Genomic DNA, 17,122 nt, shown 5'->3' on the forward strand with positions numbered 1-17,122 from the left:
GAGTTGTTATATTTATCGTGACACTCGAGCGTTCTTTACGATCTATTAAACACCGCATCAAATGCGTCATGTCGTGCTGCGACGACAGGCCCTTTTTCAGACTTATGCTAAAACATCCACGTGCGCGTGATTATTATTATTCCTCGATTTGATATCGTGCGTACAACGAATTTTGCGCACGCGAGACATTTCTCGTGAGTATTTTCAGTAATTCGCCACACGAACAGATAGAAAATCTTTCGCTGAATAAAACGACGCTAAAGATTCGCATAGATAAATACATGAGACTTAAATGATCCATGTTAATTTATATAACGAGATTGAAGAAGATAAAATAAAGCGTGTTACGATTAACGATCGGATGTATATTCGAATTAGGGTTTAATAATTGCGACCTAACCTGTAAAAAAAACGAAGCGCGTTAGCTCAATTAAATTGATTTAAGACATAATGCACAAACTTTGCCCGCATTTATCACGTAACTGAATGAGCATTAACTGCATCGCCGCCGGATATCAACGAATTCTACGGGCCAACGTGTTTAATGCTCCTATTTCTGTTTAACTTCTCAATTAACATAACCGTGCAACTTCATTATTGCCGTTACACACCGCTTGGCCATGAGTCGACGAGTGAATGGAAAATACCAACCGTGTACACGAGCCTTTTGTTTTTTAAGGCCCACCTGTCACTCGCAGCCATCATAATGAACACACGTGCCAGCACCCTATCTAATTTCGAAATCAGTTTTTATACTTACGCGGCTTGTTTCGCTTTTACTAATGAAAACCTGCGTCTTCCCCTCTTGCGTTAAATTAAGATATGCCAGGTGATGTGAATTAGGATAAATAATTAGAAGAATTAGAAGAATTTGAATGTCGCATATTCATTTGAAAATTGCGCAATCGCTTACATATAAATACAGAAATTATAAAAAATGTAACAAACGCATTTTTTTTTTTCATAAAGAATAACATTATGAAATAAAGAAAATTAAAAATATCTTTTTTAGATAATAAGAGAAGAAATTAATTTTTTCTCTTTCTAAAATACTGAAAGAGAAATATAATTTAGCATCTACATCATTGCCTTAAGATCTATGAAAATTATCCCTTAAAACTTTCTTTTTTTGCTGCAACCCTTTTGTTACCGCAATGTTGTTTTTATAAACACGCAATCTACAAAAAGTTGCGGTCGCCGTGTTGCCGGAAAAATCACGGACATTGTATAGATTTAACATAATGGAAATTGGAAATAGCAACGGAACAAAAGTCTGAAAATTTAGGTGAAGATCACTAATCTTTACTTTAGGTCGTATTTTCGGAAAAACCACTTTCGAGAAATCATGATAAAAAATGGAGATTTGCGGTGTCCATAAGTTGAAGGTAACGATTACCACAAACTTCTTGAAAAGATCTCAATGAAAGGAATATCAAGATTTGTTTGGTCTTATCGTTTTATATTCTATATGATAGATTTTTTTTTTAAATTGAAAATCAGCTTCAATTTCTTGATTTTTGTTTTTTATAAAACATACTGTATGTGTCAATCTTTCTATATAATTAGAAATTTTGCATCTTTGTATCATAGAATTTTGTGCTTTTTAAGATTCATTAAAAACATGATTTATTGCAAACTATTTGACAAATATTTTCTACTTGCAACCGTCAGTCTGTTAAATTGTTTATCTCTATTGGAGATAAATAACTCTTCGACTATTTAAAAAGCCTCACAAAAAAGGTCCGGAAGGTTTAGTTCGGAAGACCTAAGGACAACCTACGCGACTGAACCGTCTCGTTCTATCCACTTTACAATATAAGCCAGACTTGCCACACAATAAGTCAAATGGCTAATATTTACACGCATTAAAGCAATGTGATAAGATAATCTTTTGTTTCGTACCACATATAATGAGCAGAAGGAAAGCGCACACAAGACACTTACATTATTAAAATAGAAAATCGTTATTTATAGTATTAAACATTTAACTCAGATAATAAACATTTTGTTAATAAGTACTAATTAATTCGATAAACTTTAGAAAAGTTGCACAACAATATTATTTTCAAATGTCAGTTGGCGAATCATGTTCTGTTCATTTAGCCTTATATTTCACATGGGAAAACGAGAATCGAAGTACATGAATGTGAGTAGTTAAATAGAGTTACGATAATCGAGCCATTAACTTCTGTTATGGAACACCGTATGTCATGCGACGATATCTGAATTTCTCGCAAGCGTCACATCTGGACCCAGCGAATTTGCGAAATGAAACATACAATATGCGGGAAATATATTCACGTATGATCCAGTCGGCGAAAACTTTGATCTGTGCGATCGTGAAATGTATGGCAGAATAATTTTACATAATGTTATCTCGTGCGATTGTTATCGCTTGCTGAGCAAATGTTTTATGTGAAAGGCGATAATTTGCGACTAGCATTGCAAATGTATCGATACATCGCTAATAAATTGCGCTTGTGACAATTAACGAGCTCGTAATGAAAAAACATAGTCAAATAATATCGTAAATGACGGCATCATATATCACGAGGTGTGTACGGGAGGTGAAACACAAATACTCATCGATTGTGCAATCGAAGATGTACAGGAATGATAATTTCGAGGGACACCTATCCTTATCGCTGTTCCACTTCGACCAATTATTAAACCAATGTACATAATCGAAAAGAAAACGTGATAATAAAGTTTGATTAATGATCTAAATATAATTTAAGTCATAATTAATTTTAAAAGATTATAAACAATTTTTAAAATATATACTTCTAATAGAGTTGCGTTGTTACTATTTTATTATATCAATCACAGCCGCTATATGCAATTATAATTCATGTCATTCGTAAAACAGAAAAAAAAGATAAGGATATTAAACAATTCAATGAACTATTCTCAACGTCACACATTTCTCTTACGCTCTTACCTTCGAGATACTTGAGAACGCGGATCAATCGCAGCTCACGGACAGGATTTCAGCCGCACCGGACGAGGATGGAATTCGCTCGTGAAGTTGCGTGACGGTGGACGCGCGACGGGAGACGAAAAAAAAAAAAGAGACACCGCGGTATAAATGGAAACTCGACTCGTGATGATTCTACGACCGTCGGTAGATATGGACCAAGCGGCCGACTATGAGTAAACGCATCCTCAACCCTCGAGACGAATCGAAATGGGGTGCGGGCATTCCGGTCGCGGTTCCGGGTCCCCGTGGACCCCGCGTCGGCGTCGTTGCAACCCCTGCGCGGACGTCGCGGCGCAAAATTCATCCCTTCCATTCGTGGGAGGTCGGCGCGATAGATGTCTCACTTCCCCCTCGCGTACGTACGTCGTCTCCACAACCCCCTCTCGCGATATATAGATATACAGGCTCTCCACCACCGCCATCAAACCCTGCTAAATATAGTTGTCAGCGTACGCGGTCTTTGCGCCGACGTTACGTCTTCGGCGTGTCTCGAATTTTCATGTGATTACGCCCTAAATATAAATTGTTTCTGATAATCTCTGTGTATCGTAAAATTCCTTGCATTCTCTCGATGCGTCCAACATTGATAGATATGTATTTTACAGCGACTTTAGAGAGAGATATTTCAAGATGAGCTCTTGTGATGCGTGAAATTGTAATTACATATGTATGTGTCACACGTCATGTACGTTCAATAAATAAGATTTATATAGAAAGGAGAAAATTTTATTTTCGAAAAATGTGATGACTGTGTATTTTACCTTTTTAAATATTCGTTCGTCTTTAATTAAACAAATTATTTTGTTAATGACATTTTGATTCCACGTTTCTAGTGATATTCTCGTAATACATATATCTAGCGAGACTTTTCTTAGTTATTTAAATATAGTGTAACGAAAGAATGATCTAATGGAAGACGCACACCATTTTCTTTCCATCGCAACGATAAAATATACATCAACATTCGCGCTCTAACTATACAAAACGGTACGTAAGGTATAAACGTGGCGCGTAATTTTCTTGTAACTAAATGAAAATAAATTCACGACCGACTAATGGTATTCGAGAGGCTTTGGCTTGAGCCTTCATGGGGTTTTATGAACGCAAATTACAGAGCTCGATGGCCGCCTCCTGCCAACGCCGACACTCCTCGGTGTTCCAGGGTCTTGGTAACTTTTTCAATTTCATGGCCAGTCACCCCCTATCTTCCGAGTCTTCCTTACTCCTTCTCCATCGCTTTTAACTGCTACTATAATAAGGCTAATTCCACTTTAATAATCATATTCGATGCGACGCCGTGCAGTCTTATTTTATTAAGAAATGTTCGACCAGAAAAATGTTAATCATGACTCGTCCAGTCCCTAATAGAATGTGGTTGCCAACGAATAACTTGCTGTGAGATGGACGAAAATTTTATCGGATGGCATCGTCGCTTTTTTTTTTTTGGTACGAACGTTAACGCGGTTGGAATTCGAAGAAGTATAAAATAGTTATCTTCCTCGAAACTACCGCGACATGTCTCCGTTTTACAATTTCCCACCGATCTCATAATCGTACTCACGTTCTAGACCATTCCTTTTTTTCCATCGATCTTCTCCGACCATTTCATCATTCCCGTGATATTACCATCCGACCTGCACGACCCTCCGTAATTTCCGGGCGTACACTCATCCCCACGTTTATCCCTGCGATATCAGCGCGTTTAATTAGCGACCTATGGGGACGAAATGGCGAAGTAATGCCCCTATTGACAAAAAAGCTGAGCAGAGGGAGAAATGCTAAGAACATTTGGGTTTTTCATCGTGTCATGGAAAAACTAAGATTCTCATGATTGATCACGTATACCCTTACATAATAATTTTATAAGTTCTAGTGCTTTCACATATACGATATTATAGATTTAAAAAAAATTAATAATTTTGATCGTTTACGTCATTATTCTGCGATAATAATTCAAGGAATCAGAGTCTATTCGACAATTACTTGCTCACGCGTGTAAGATCATCTGGAGAAGCTCTTCAACATCCCGATAGCGTCCCGATATAATCCAACATGCAGCTTAGGCCAACGTAAATAAGTCCTTCAATTTATTAATATTGCAACGATCGATATCACTCTGAAAGCGTCCATAAATTTTCCGCGCACACGTCCTTCGGTTCACGGTGAACCACCAACGACGGTGCAGCTCTGCGCGATCGTTGTGGTGGTAGGCGGAGGCTGGCTGAGAGAGCTCGGGTCGATGTTACGCTCACTCCGGTGCTCTTGGCTGACACCACCATGACCGTGGAACGATAGAAACGAATAGCGGGGGTAAGGGGAAATATAAGGGCGAAAGCCCCGTAAGACTTGGCTGGATAGAACTACGCGAGACTAGGGGAGAAATCAAAGAAAAGAGAGGAAACGACGAGAGGAAACGAGGTAGGAAGAGAGCGATGGGGACGGGGGAGTACGAGAGACACAAAGAGAAAGAGAGGGAGAAAGGTGGGAGACGGAAGAGGGAGATGGAAACGTTCCGGAGAGATGGGACACGAGGGATTTATGCCGTTGGCTGTCGTCGGAGGGTGGATTGCGAGCCGCGTAGCATAAATAACGACACGACAGCCTCCGCCACCATCGAGGTTGTATACGTTGTCGTGTCGCCGTATTCGCGTTCATTGGAAATTAAAAATCTAGGGAAAAATGGAATTGGCGCTAATAAATCAATTTGATCAAACGGGAAATTTCATTTTACGGAAGAAGTTACTCTCGACGCGAAAAAAAAAAATTTCACGTTCGAACAAGAGAAAATTTCGACGAAGATATTTTAATATATAACAAAAATGTAAATGCTATTGAAAGATGATTATTCTGTTTCCGATAAGAAGATTACTGTGCGTACAGATAACTGTTACGTTGCTCGATAATTTTCCTATGCGCACGGGCTGTATTCACAATATTCCCTCTTCATGTCTTGTTTAAGATCTCATAAACGAGCGCTTACTACGGCTCTAACTGCTCCAACTGAACTAAGGGTGACATCGGTATGCGACGACGTGCCTGAAAAATAACTCTTCGACTGCGCACGTTAATCCAACCTCTTCTCCTCATTCGAATGCATGTAAGATACGACGGTCCGATAATGAGAAAACGTTATTTATGCATCAAGGATCTCGTGATACTTTCGGATATCAGCGTCCATGACATAAAATCTGATTTTGATCGAATGAGATACACGTGATTCTACGTGGAACAAACAAATCGCATTATATTCAAATTTTCTTTTATTCGAATTCAATCAGATTTGCATTAAAACTTTGCAGAAAATAATCGATATATTTTTATATAGGTTTTTCTGTATTGTACGATTTATTATATTTATTGTCTAAACTTTATATTATTAACTTCGAGTAAAGGTATGCGGATTTTATTTTATATTAGCCATTAATTTCTCATGTGTTTCTCTGTGTGTGTGTGTGTGTGTGTGTGTTTTTATCTAGTCTCATTTCTATTCTTTTCTAAAGAACCTGATCTCTTCGCGAATCCAGTCCGCCCTTGGATGGCTTCACGTCAAACTGGCTTAATTCATGGCCATTCTTATACTTATCTTAGCGAATTGCCGGTATGTCCTTATCCCGACGGTAGAAAAGGAAGAAGATAAAAATCGAAGAAGGCATAATTTAACTCCGCGACTTGTATCATAAAGTAACATTAAATTGAAAATCTCGTATATATTCGCATCCGTCGAGCGTAAATCCAGGTAGAAAATACAACGAAAACAATGTAAAGTTTTCTTAAAATATCGATTAAATTAAATAAATTTTAGTTTTTGCCAAAATAATATGCGTAATAAGTAGTATAATATTGCAACGAAAAAAGAATTTATAGTATAAATTAAACTTCTTTTTGGATTCAATTTTCATTAAAACATTAAAATAATTCTCAAAAAAAATTTGATATAAGACAGAATAGAGATAATAATATAATCGATTAATTTTGCATTGTAATACTGACGCGCATAAAAAAGTTTTTGATTAAGCATTAATTTATTATTATTAATTTAGTTCCCTAGAATATATCGTAAGTTTATTTTTATTGAATTTTTTTTTGTTGTCATATGTATACAGTTAATCGCGATCGGTAAAAGTTGAATTTCTCATATTCATATAAATTTATAAATCATAATTTAGCTAAAAATATTTGCTTTTCTATGGATGATAGTTTGTGGATAAAAAACAGAGGAAAAAGGGAAGATAAGGAGAGTCTTTCATGAATAAAGGATGAGACAAAATCCCATGTAGTCATGTTAGACCGGGGGACTCCGAGCGGCGGACCAAGTCTTATGTTAGTAGCTTCGGTGTACGCAGCCAAGAAAGCTTACAGCGCCATTAAAATAAAATAAAGCCTCCCTCTGCCTCCACATCCTACCCCATTCCACACCGTTGCTATCGGCCGCCGCCTTCGTCTTTCACTTTCATCTTCTCTTATCCGGCGTTTTTTTTTCTTCTTCTCCCTTCTTATTTCTCTCTCTCTCTCTCTCTTTCTCTCTTGATGTGTCAGCGCATCTCACTCTCTTTCTCTCTTCTCGCTCTTTTTGTTTCTCCCCCGTCTCTCTTTTTCTCACAGAGGCATATTTTCTGTCTCCTTCTACCTTCCAGCTGCCTCCTGCCATCAGCATTTTCAGAATGTTGCCAACGTAGACAGCCAGGGCGTAAACGTGAAATCATTGCTGAGTATACGAGCAGAAGAGCCGTCTATATGTGCCTTTTGAGAGGGTTCGCAATGTTCGTACAGATCACGACGCTTATAATAACACTTAACCGCCGACGGTTGAATGGCTGCAAGTTGCAATTTCTCTTCTTTGTGTCTCTTCTTCCCTTTTCGACTGTTCGCGGTTATCGGTTGAGGTGGTCTCTCGCGGCAAGAGAGATATATCTTTACGATTTTTTTAAACATTTTACTGCCTCGAGGTAGACGTAACGCCTTTGTTTCTCGACTGTCGGATTTATATGTGTGTATTGTTCCTAATATTACGATCGCATAACGAATATGTTAGAAATAAATTGTTTACGTATTTTATATACGTCACACGTGCAAAATAACTTGGTGTACGCTTCGTTACGGAAGGCGTGTAACGTGTGTAACGTGACATAAAGATTGTTGCGAGCTGTACATATTGTTACCTGGAAGATTACGGCATATTTAAATATTTACTCTCTATAAACATACAACGCAGCTATAAAAGTCTCAGCGAGTGCTTCGCAATATATCGCGTCAATTTCCTCTTTCAAGTTGTATACTATATTTTAATCACGCCATCGATATAAGCTATCATGTTTCCAGCCATTAATATCGGTAACTATGTCTTTCACAGTTCATTAAATTAAGAATTAAACTACATCTACAATATAATTTCCACATTTTATGTCACTTTTATGGATATTCGCCCTGAATATGAGCCTCTCAGAAACTAAACTGATCAACTCCATTTTGTGTAAATTTCTTAATTTTAGACCGTCTATGAAAAAAGAGAGTTCATATGTGACGCACAGTTGCTTGTACAAAGTCTCACAATCTCAAATATTCTAATAATAAAACGTTAATACAATCAATTGTCTCGTTCATTTAGATTGTGATATATCGCGATAATTTTAATTTTTCACAGATATATAAAAAAAAGTAACTTAAACGCGCGGCGATGCTATTTAAAAATTCTTAGTTTTATCTTTATTAAGCTGTAACAAAAAAATTATTATTATTCTCGTAGCACGAACATGTGTATAATACGCCCCAATCAACGGCAACAAATGTAATAGAAATTTCATTGAAAACGAAATCTCATAGGGGAATCGAAGAGAGCAAAGATGAAATCACATTCGTTTGCCGAGGACCAAATTCATCTCGAACTAGCGGAATGATTCTATTAGCGATACCATTAACGACTCGTGTTTATTATGCTTGACGCTCACTTTTATAGGTATAACTTGAAGTGCGTGCCCCTCTTCGTCCTCTTTTTACTAGTTTGCTCGCGTGAACAAGGGTGACCGATTCCAATTAGGTCCGATATAGATGTATATCTGACAATATTTGTTCCTACGTAAAAAAATAACTTTAACTTTCTGCATTCAGTTTATCGTGCAAAAATAGAAGCGTATTTATTTTTATATCGCTTTGTTCTTATATTTCTTTTAACTGCATTCTTATCTTATATTTTAACACTTCGATAATAATTTATCTTTTTTTATGTGATTATTGTTAATTGTTAATTTCGCGCAAAATTATATATAGTTATATATCTTTACGTAAATGAAATCTTCGATTAAACGATTAAATATGAGAGAAGGATACGGTATTATTTTAACTACTTCATATAAGGGTGGGACTTGTATGCTTAAGGGCGGTGACAAATTCAAGGCGAGAGGATGATAGAGGAAATAAAGGGGAGAGAAGGATGATGACTGCGTTTGAAAGAGGGAAGATTGGATGAAAGGCTCCGAAGAGCCTGGATATTAACACAACGCGTACTCCGATACGGGTCGCATGAATCCTACGAGAGTACCGAAACGTACTTTATATGTATAACACGAGCATTCTCGATAATTCGGCCCCTTTTCATTTCCGTTTCTGTCCATAAATCTTAGTAGGTAAACGTCCATTCGCGCGTGCAACATTGTGTCTACGATGTTTCTCACAAAAACTTCTTGTGCATCATAGTAACGGCCTATGAATTATAAATTTCCTGTTCACTGAACAAATTTCATCTAACAATGCCTTTGGCGATTAACGATGTTATTAAAATACGCACAACTGACATTTTAATACTTTATTTTATATTACAGAATACTCATGATATATTTTGATGTAATAAAAAATAGTTCACTAGAGAAGAGAGATAAATAAGTTTGCAACAGCGTTCGAAACTACTTTGTATTACTATTGTAATAATATATATATTTCATGATTAAATATATTTTTATATCTTCAATCAAAAGAAAATTCTTTTGAACAAAAGTTATATAAGATATTACATTACCAATATATAATATGTCATATAATTTTTATCTTTTAATCTACTTTAATGCATTTCCAAAAGACTTTTCTAATTCTCAGAAAAAAATATCTTAAGAATGAGAAGTGCAGCTATATTTTTCTGAAATCCTAAGTAGCACGAAATATAGCCGCCATAAACCAGCAGCATATAGGATAAAATGCTATCTTGGCTGCTGGTTATCACGAACGAATGTACAGGCAATCTAAAGTGAAGAGCAAAGATAACGGTCAACAGGCTGTCGCCATCGTGCAATCTTAAACCTCGCCTAACTGTATAAAAGCGAAATATTTCAAAATAAATCAGTCACGCCGAATTCCGCAAACAGTTTCTCTTTGTTTTTATCACAATAAAAATTTTGATTATTATAAGCTGCTATAAACCTACTACCAAAATATTCAATTACTATATATTATATAAAATAAGAACAATAATAATAATAATTCATAATTCATGTGAAAGTACGTTATTCGCGGTAGACGATACCTGAATGTCTTTATCGTAAACTTTAGTCCGTGTATCTTTGCTACTAAAACAGAGATTGCAGCATGAATATGCGCGAATTTCAGGGAAAACCATTCTCCGCGCGATTCTAATCTCTTGAATAATACTGCCGTTTGTACTTGATAACCCTCCTCGTAGCCTTTCGCGGACGACCCTTGACAACGCGGCACGATGAAATTGACGAAACTACGGCCGTAATTACGCATCTACATTCCAGGACATTTTATCCATAGTTATCAAATTTATTTTTGATTGACGAGATATTGCGATTTTGAAATCGTTCTCTTTCTTCACGATTTTCTCTCTCTCTCTCTACCAAATATACATGCGTATATAATGGCGTGCGTTACAGCATTACTCGAAAGATTTTCAATCTGAAATAGAAGACAGCAATAGAATTTCACGATACATCAGGATACTCGGAATTTATGTATCAAAACTTGCAGATAAAGATTCACAAGATTCGTTCAATTCTCACTTTTGGCACGAATTATTTATTACCGTAATTATTTCGCAATTATTTGCACGCAACACGTCGCGCAGTAAACTGACTAAACCGCGAAAAAAACAGCATTACATGTCGATCCGCAACCATAACGACGATCAAAACCAATGCTTTACGGAAGTCGGTCTTCCCGAAGCGCGCTCGTTCGACTGGTCATTTGATGGGCAATAGACACCGGGTGACCGTTCGACCGGTCATCCAGCAGCGAACAATCCGTCTCTCTCCTCCCTCTCTTGTATTAAACGATTATTTTTGTTGACGTCGTAAATCCTTTTAAACGCGGCACTCTCCAAGTACCCTGATGTATATCCACACGTACCTACACATCACACCTCCCCCGAGAACCCTATCGCTTTTCCTTGATATCTCACTTACTCGTTCTCCCGGCAATCGTTTCAGATGCGATCGCAGCGTAACGTACGTCTTTCGTAAGAGACCTGATTTTTACTGGTTCCTACTGTAGTACGTAGCGTCCAGCATATAAGAATAGTCGACATTTTCCCGCTTGATCTCGTTTTCGCGCGATACCGAGAGGTAAGAGTCGAGCGGCCACTTCGGATTAACTGCATGACAAGCTATCTTATTTCACATCATCTCCACATCCGTTTTATAATTTTATAAAAAATAACATACGAAAAAGAGCTGCAAAACTTATTAATTTGATTATAAATATGAATATTTTTAAGTCGTGATGTCATAATCTTGAAACAATATTATATAATAATATGTATATTATATAATTGTCAAAATCCCCCCCCGTAATTTTTATTAAAATATTAATTTGATTTTTCTGTTTTTAATTTTCTGTGTAAATATTTATTAATCTTAGATTATTATTTATTGTATATTTATCCCTTTGGAAAAATCAGGATGCATGTGTAGATATAACTTATTTGCAATTAAAATTTAATATACAAAGATTTTCTATCTCTCTCTTTCTTAAAAGTAATTTGATTTTATTGTACTTGCTATATGTTGAGAAACAGTCTTGATTCATTATATGTAATCAAACCGGTTTACTAAGTTGGAATAAATCTAGAATAATCATTATATCTTTTACGCGTCAGCATTATTAGTACACTAATGAGAGACATAAATGAATTGATTAAAAAAATAATTATACATTAGGACCAATAATAAAAATCTTTTTTCAATGACTAATTGACTGATCGTATAATTGAAATCAATCAAAATTCGAATTAACTTTCATATCGCGATTAGTATCCTGTTTAAAAAGTTTTTTCAAAGTTGTAGATCTTGCACAGAGACTCTAAAGAGAAATTCGGTAGTCTTTGCAGAAATCCAAGAGCTCGAAAAAATAATCCACATTTGAAAAAAAAAAAAAAAAAAAAAAAAACCCCCTGAAAAATTTCGTTACCTACCTTTAGAGATTTTCTCAGCGGTCAAAATAGTTTCACTTACTTTCGAAACGACTAACGCAAAAGGATGCGGTCAGGACACCATATCGAAACGAATCCTTTTAAAATATAGGCATGTTCGAATTAAATCCTATAATATACCTTGCAGTTAACAGAAAAATATGCTCGAAATACCTATTACACATATATTAGTTAAAAGTTCAATTAATTTAAATTAATTATAATTACTATCGTACTCTTTGTAATCTCTTAACAACGACTCTTGTAACAACGTCAGACAATAATTATTATCTTTCCTAATTAACGATACCGCCTGTAATTTTCTCAGTATACTCCGTCGCAGATTTATTTGAAAAGGTTGCAAATCGTAATCCGATTAACATCACACGCCGCGCAAAATAAGATTCATTGTAGTCACAAATCCCCCGTAAGGATTTGAACATTTAACGTTGGCTACATACTACGACTTTACAGCGGCCGACGTAACAGCCGCTATATATTTACACGCGTATTTATGACTGTCCACCCTGCTAGCACGCTTCGAAACACGAGCCAACGTGGTTCACTGTTGGCCAGTGTTTTAGCCGCCGCATCCTGAAATCACTGCGAAACGTCCATCGACAAAGCAAATAGATCGATAGTAAAAAATAATTTTGTTGCAGGAAATAAATTCGGACATTAATAAGACAAGATATTTTTGATTGAAATCAAAATTACAGTCAATAAAAAGGAAAAGATTGCACGTATGAAAAGAAAAAATTTTTCTCAAAATATCACGTCAACATAATGAATTTACGCGTTGCCGAGACTCCATCTTTGGCTCACATGAATCAGTCGGATGCGTTTGAAGTCGAGGCCTGTTGCAACTCGCTACCGCTTGGAATTTTCAGACGACACAATCGGTGCCGAAGAGGAAAGGGGGGTAAACGGAGACGGATCGGTGGGATGTGTAGGAAGAGAGAATGGCGGTAAAACAGCCAGTCGAACGGAGAGAGGAATACGGACGAAGAGGACAGGCGGAAGACAGCGTGAAAGAAGAAGGGAAGCGAGGGAAGTCTTAAAAAGCAGCTTGGAAATAAAACTAAAAAAAAAAAAAAAAAAAAAAAGAGACGAGAGCACAGGCGGTAGTAAAACGGCGAACGAACGGCCGCCGAGGAGATTCCGCGAGCAGATAATTGTGTAAGTGGACCCCTCACGTCGCGTTGCTTCGATAGATATTGGTACGAAGACAGCTCCGACCAGTTTTTGATATCCTGTTTGCGATGGATCGGCGAAAAAAAAAAAAGAAAAAAAAATACATATTACTTCCAGAGATGGCATCAATGGCCGCGTCTCACATGTCAAATATGCACGTTAAACAGTTTTGCTTGCTTTAGGCGATTTAACACTTCATATAATTCTGTTTGGACAGCTCAATTAAAATAAAATTCAATTAACATTAATTATGGTCCCGCTTAAATTTTTTTTCTGTTTGTACGAAAAAATTAATATTAAATAATTTTGTTACTTAATATTTATTTCACTCTATAATCAAACTTTATTTATTAGGTCAAGGCAATTGAATTAAGGATAATAAAAATATTTGAATATACGCATTTGTAAATATATATTTGTAATATCAATTTCGGAAAATTGTAATTGAATCTCCTCGGCAATTCGCGGTGAACGAAAGCAATTTATTCATCTCCTGATTAAAGATATAAATCATTCGCAAGGACTCGCTTCTCTCGATAGCAAGGCAAAGTCGGCGCGCGTGATTAATAGTCTCTCTTGCTCAGCAGGATCAAGGATCTGACGTCGATCCAAGATGGTGAATTACCTAGCAACGCTAATGTTCGTACGCGAACTGCCCGTATATATCGAATACCGTGCAGCACGCGGCGACGGTAGCATTTATGGGCATCACCGGCGTGAATATTTATGCGGCGACCATTATCGTCTACATAATAGCAGGTATAGCGAATGCGGATAAGCGAGGCTCTCTCGAGAACCTGTAGTACGAGTCTCGGTAAGCCACGTCCTGGGGCCAAATGAAATGCAGGGCCGTAGCAAGGACGATAACAACTGTACGCGAACGCGAATTTCGACCCCTTCTGTCACATTATTTAATTTATTATTTAATTGATAATATTAACTCACATTCCAATGTGATCCCGAGAAAATAGTCTAACAAAATAAAAAAAATAAAAAAAAAATGCATTAAATAATTCGCAGTTATTCGTTACGTCATATTAACGAGAAATCATCGAACACATAATTTGAAACGTGGAATTCGATACTTAATATCGTGCTGAGTCGGCGACCATTTTTCTAGACGCTCTTGAAAAGGGCCGCGTCGGCCCTTTCTCTCCCTCTCTTTTCCCGATTGAAATATTGATCACGAAAGATTACGGAAAGTTAATTCCACGGAAACGCCCATGACTATGGCCGGCCGTGGAACCTCAGAGAGCGCGGCGGTTGGTATCTGTTCCGACGAGATATGAAACGCCTATGGTGTACACCAGCCTATAGCCAGGCCGGTCCGCGATATAAGGCCAAGATCCTAAATCACATTTGACTCCCGTAATGGGATTGCCGAGAAAGCCTAAACCCCAGAGGAATGAAATCTCTCTGATAGTAAATCTACCTCTTTCATGGAGCCTCTCCTCCGCACCACCATCTTTTTTCCAGACGCCGAAATGCCTCCCACGGTCGCGGCGGCCATCCATTTTCAGAATGCTCGTTCCACGCACTCGGAATGTGAACGCATCGAAGAGATTAAGGTCCGACACACAGGACTGCGTTAGAACCTGCTCTGACGTCAAAAATCAGCCACGCGATGCGTCCACAAATTTTTTACACGTGTCGATCTCTGACAATGGATCACCTCGTAAAATTTGCTCTTTTTTTTTTCTGACAATCGTAATCTTTGCTTGTTGATCTCTCCGGACTAAAGTAAATTCACTTTGAGAAAAACTTGTCGACGCGTTGCCGACTAAGATCACGAACGATAAGATATATTGACACATTCGGCTATCTTCGCGATCACATCGAGTTGTGGGAAAGAACAATCAACATCGCGCAAGCACCACTTGAGATATACGACGAATAACAATTTCGGAGAGTGGCAGTTACGAAGGATGGTATCGTCTTAAAGAAATTTTATTTACGAAGCTATCATTTTAATAAATAAAAGAATAAAATAACCCCATTAAACTAATATTTTCATTAAATTAATTTATAAAAAAGTTTTTATTTAGAAAAAAGTACACGTTAAAAATAAAAAAAAAAAATATATATATATATATATATATAGAAGGACGAAAAAAAAATATATATATAGAGAGAGAGAGAGAGAGAGAGAGAGAGAGAGAGAGAGAGAGAAGTAGAGATAAATAATTTAAAATCTTACAATTAAAAAAAATCTATTTTAGTTTGAAACAGTACAGGATTTCTCAAAAATACTACACAAAATTTGTTTCATTTTTAGTACATCTGTGCGTTATAAGCTTCGTTCTAAAAAAAAGGGAAACGTTCTTTTCTATAGTCTAGAAATACTTTTTTGCCTGCTCCTTGTAAAATCCTTTCGTAGAGAAACGCGGAAACCGAAGTGAAATCGGGGTAGAATATAGGCTAGCCGGTCATTATTTCGACGAAAAATAAGTAGCGAAAACAACCAGAAAATATAACCAAGAAAATCGAGACAGTTGATATAAGTCAACGAAGAGAAATAAACAGACGCGAAAAAGCACGAAGAGATTGAACGTATGTTTTTTTCTTCGGCATCCATCAGAAACGTCAAAAACGTCTGAGGGAGAAATAAAAATAATTGATAGAACTAAAAAAAATCCAGTGTTTTCGCAAATTTAGTTTGTCTACTTTCTGACATCTTCCATCATTGTTCTGATGGCCACTGTTTTTTTTCTCTACCATTGTGTGAAATTAATTAAACTCAACATAATCTATTTTTGTCTCCGGTAATAAAAAAAAAAAAAAACCCTTCCCGAGTATTTGCCATAGATGCAAAGTGATTATTTTATAAAACAAAAAAAAAAGTAGAGATTAATATTGGACGGACGTTGAAGTAAATTTTAGATTTTAATCATCTGTACTCACCATAGAGCTGATTTTGAAATGAGGAAGATATCGAACTCTACAAACGCGGTTAAAGAAAAAGAGATCAACTTTCCGAGCTCTCCGAGTTTGTTCGTGAGGCCCGTGGCGTCTCGTTTCACGTGTTAATAAATAGCCGCGTTATTACCGGCAAGCTAATTCCTCAGTCACTCTCTTCATTTAACGAAGCCAATTATGACAGGCATAAATGTAAGCACTTAATAGTTGTGTACACAAACGCACGCGCGCGAAACGCGGCGCCGTGACTTCGTTGGGTCGGTTCACGACAATCTAATATCGTAATAAGCTCACGAATGTAACAGCATCTCGCGCGTTTGTCAAAACAATTGTCGCTCGATTATTCGCGCAAATTTTCCTACACAATACACACCGTGAATATAAAACGCGAGAGACAGATTATTATCTCGAAATACATTCGATTAATGTATCAAGCGAATTTATGAGAAAGAATCGCGCACTCGGTGTATCCCTTTCTCCCTCATCCCTCTAGACGTACAATGTTTTGACGTTAAGAAAAATAAAAAAAAAAAAAAATAATAAAAAAAAAATTACCGCGGAAACACTCGATTCGTTTTATGTATCATTACTTCGGCGCTCCCAAGCGCGACTGAAATGCC

The sequence above is a fragment of the Formica exsecta genome, unplaced genomic scaffold (genome assembly GCF_003651465.1).
Source record: "Formica exsecta isolate Colony F162 unplaced genomic scaffold, ASM365146v1 scaffold228, whole genome shotgun sequence".
Classification (NCBI taxonomy): Eukaryota; Metazoa; Arthropoda; class Insecta; order Hymenoptera; family Formicidae; genus Formica; species Formica exsecta.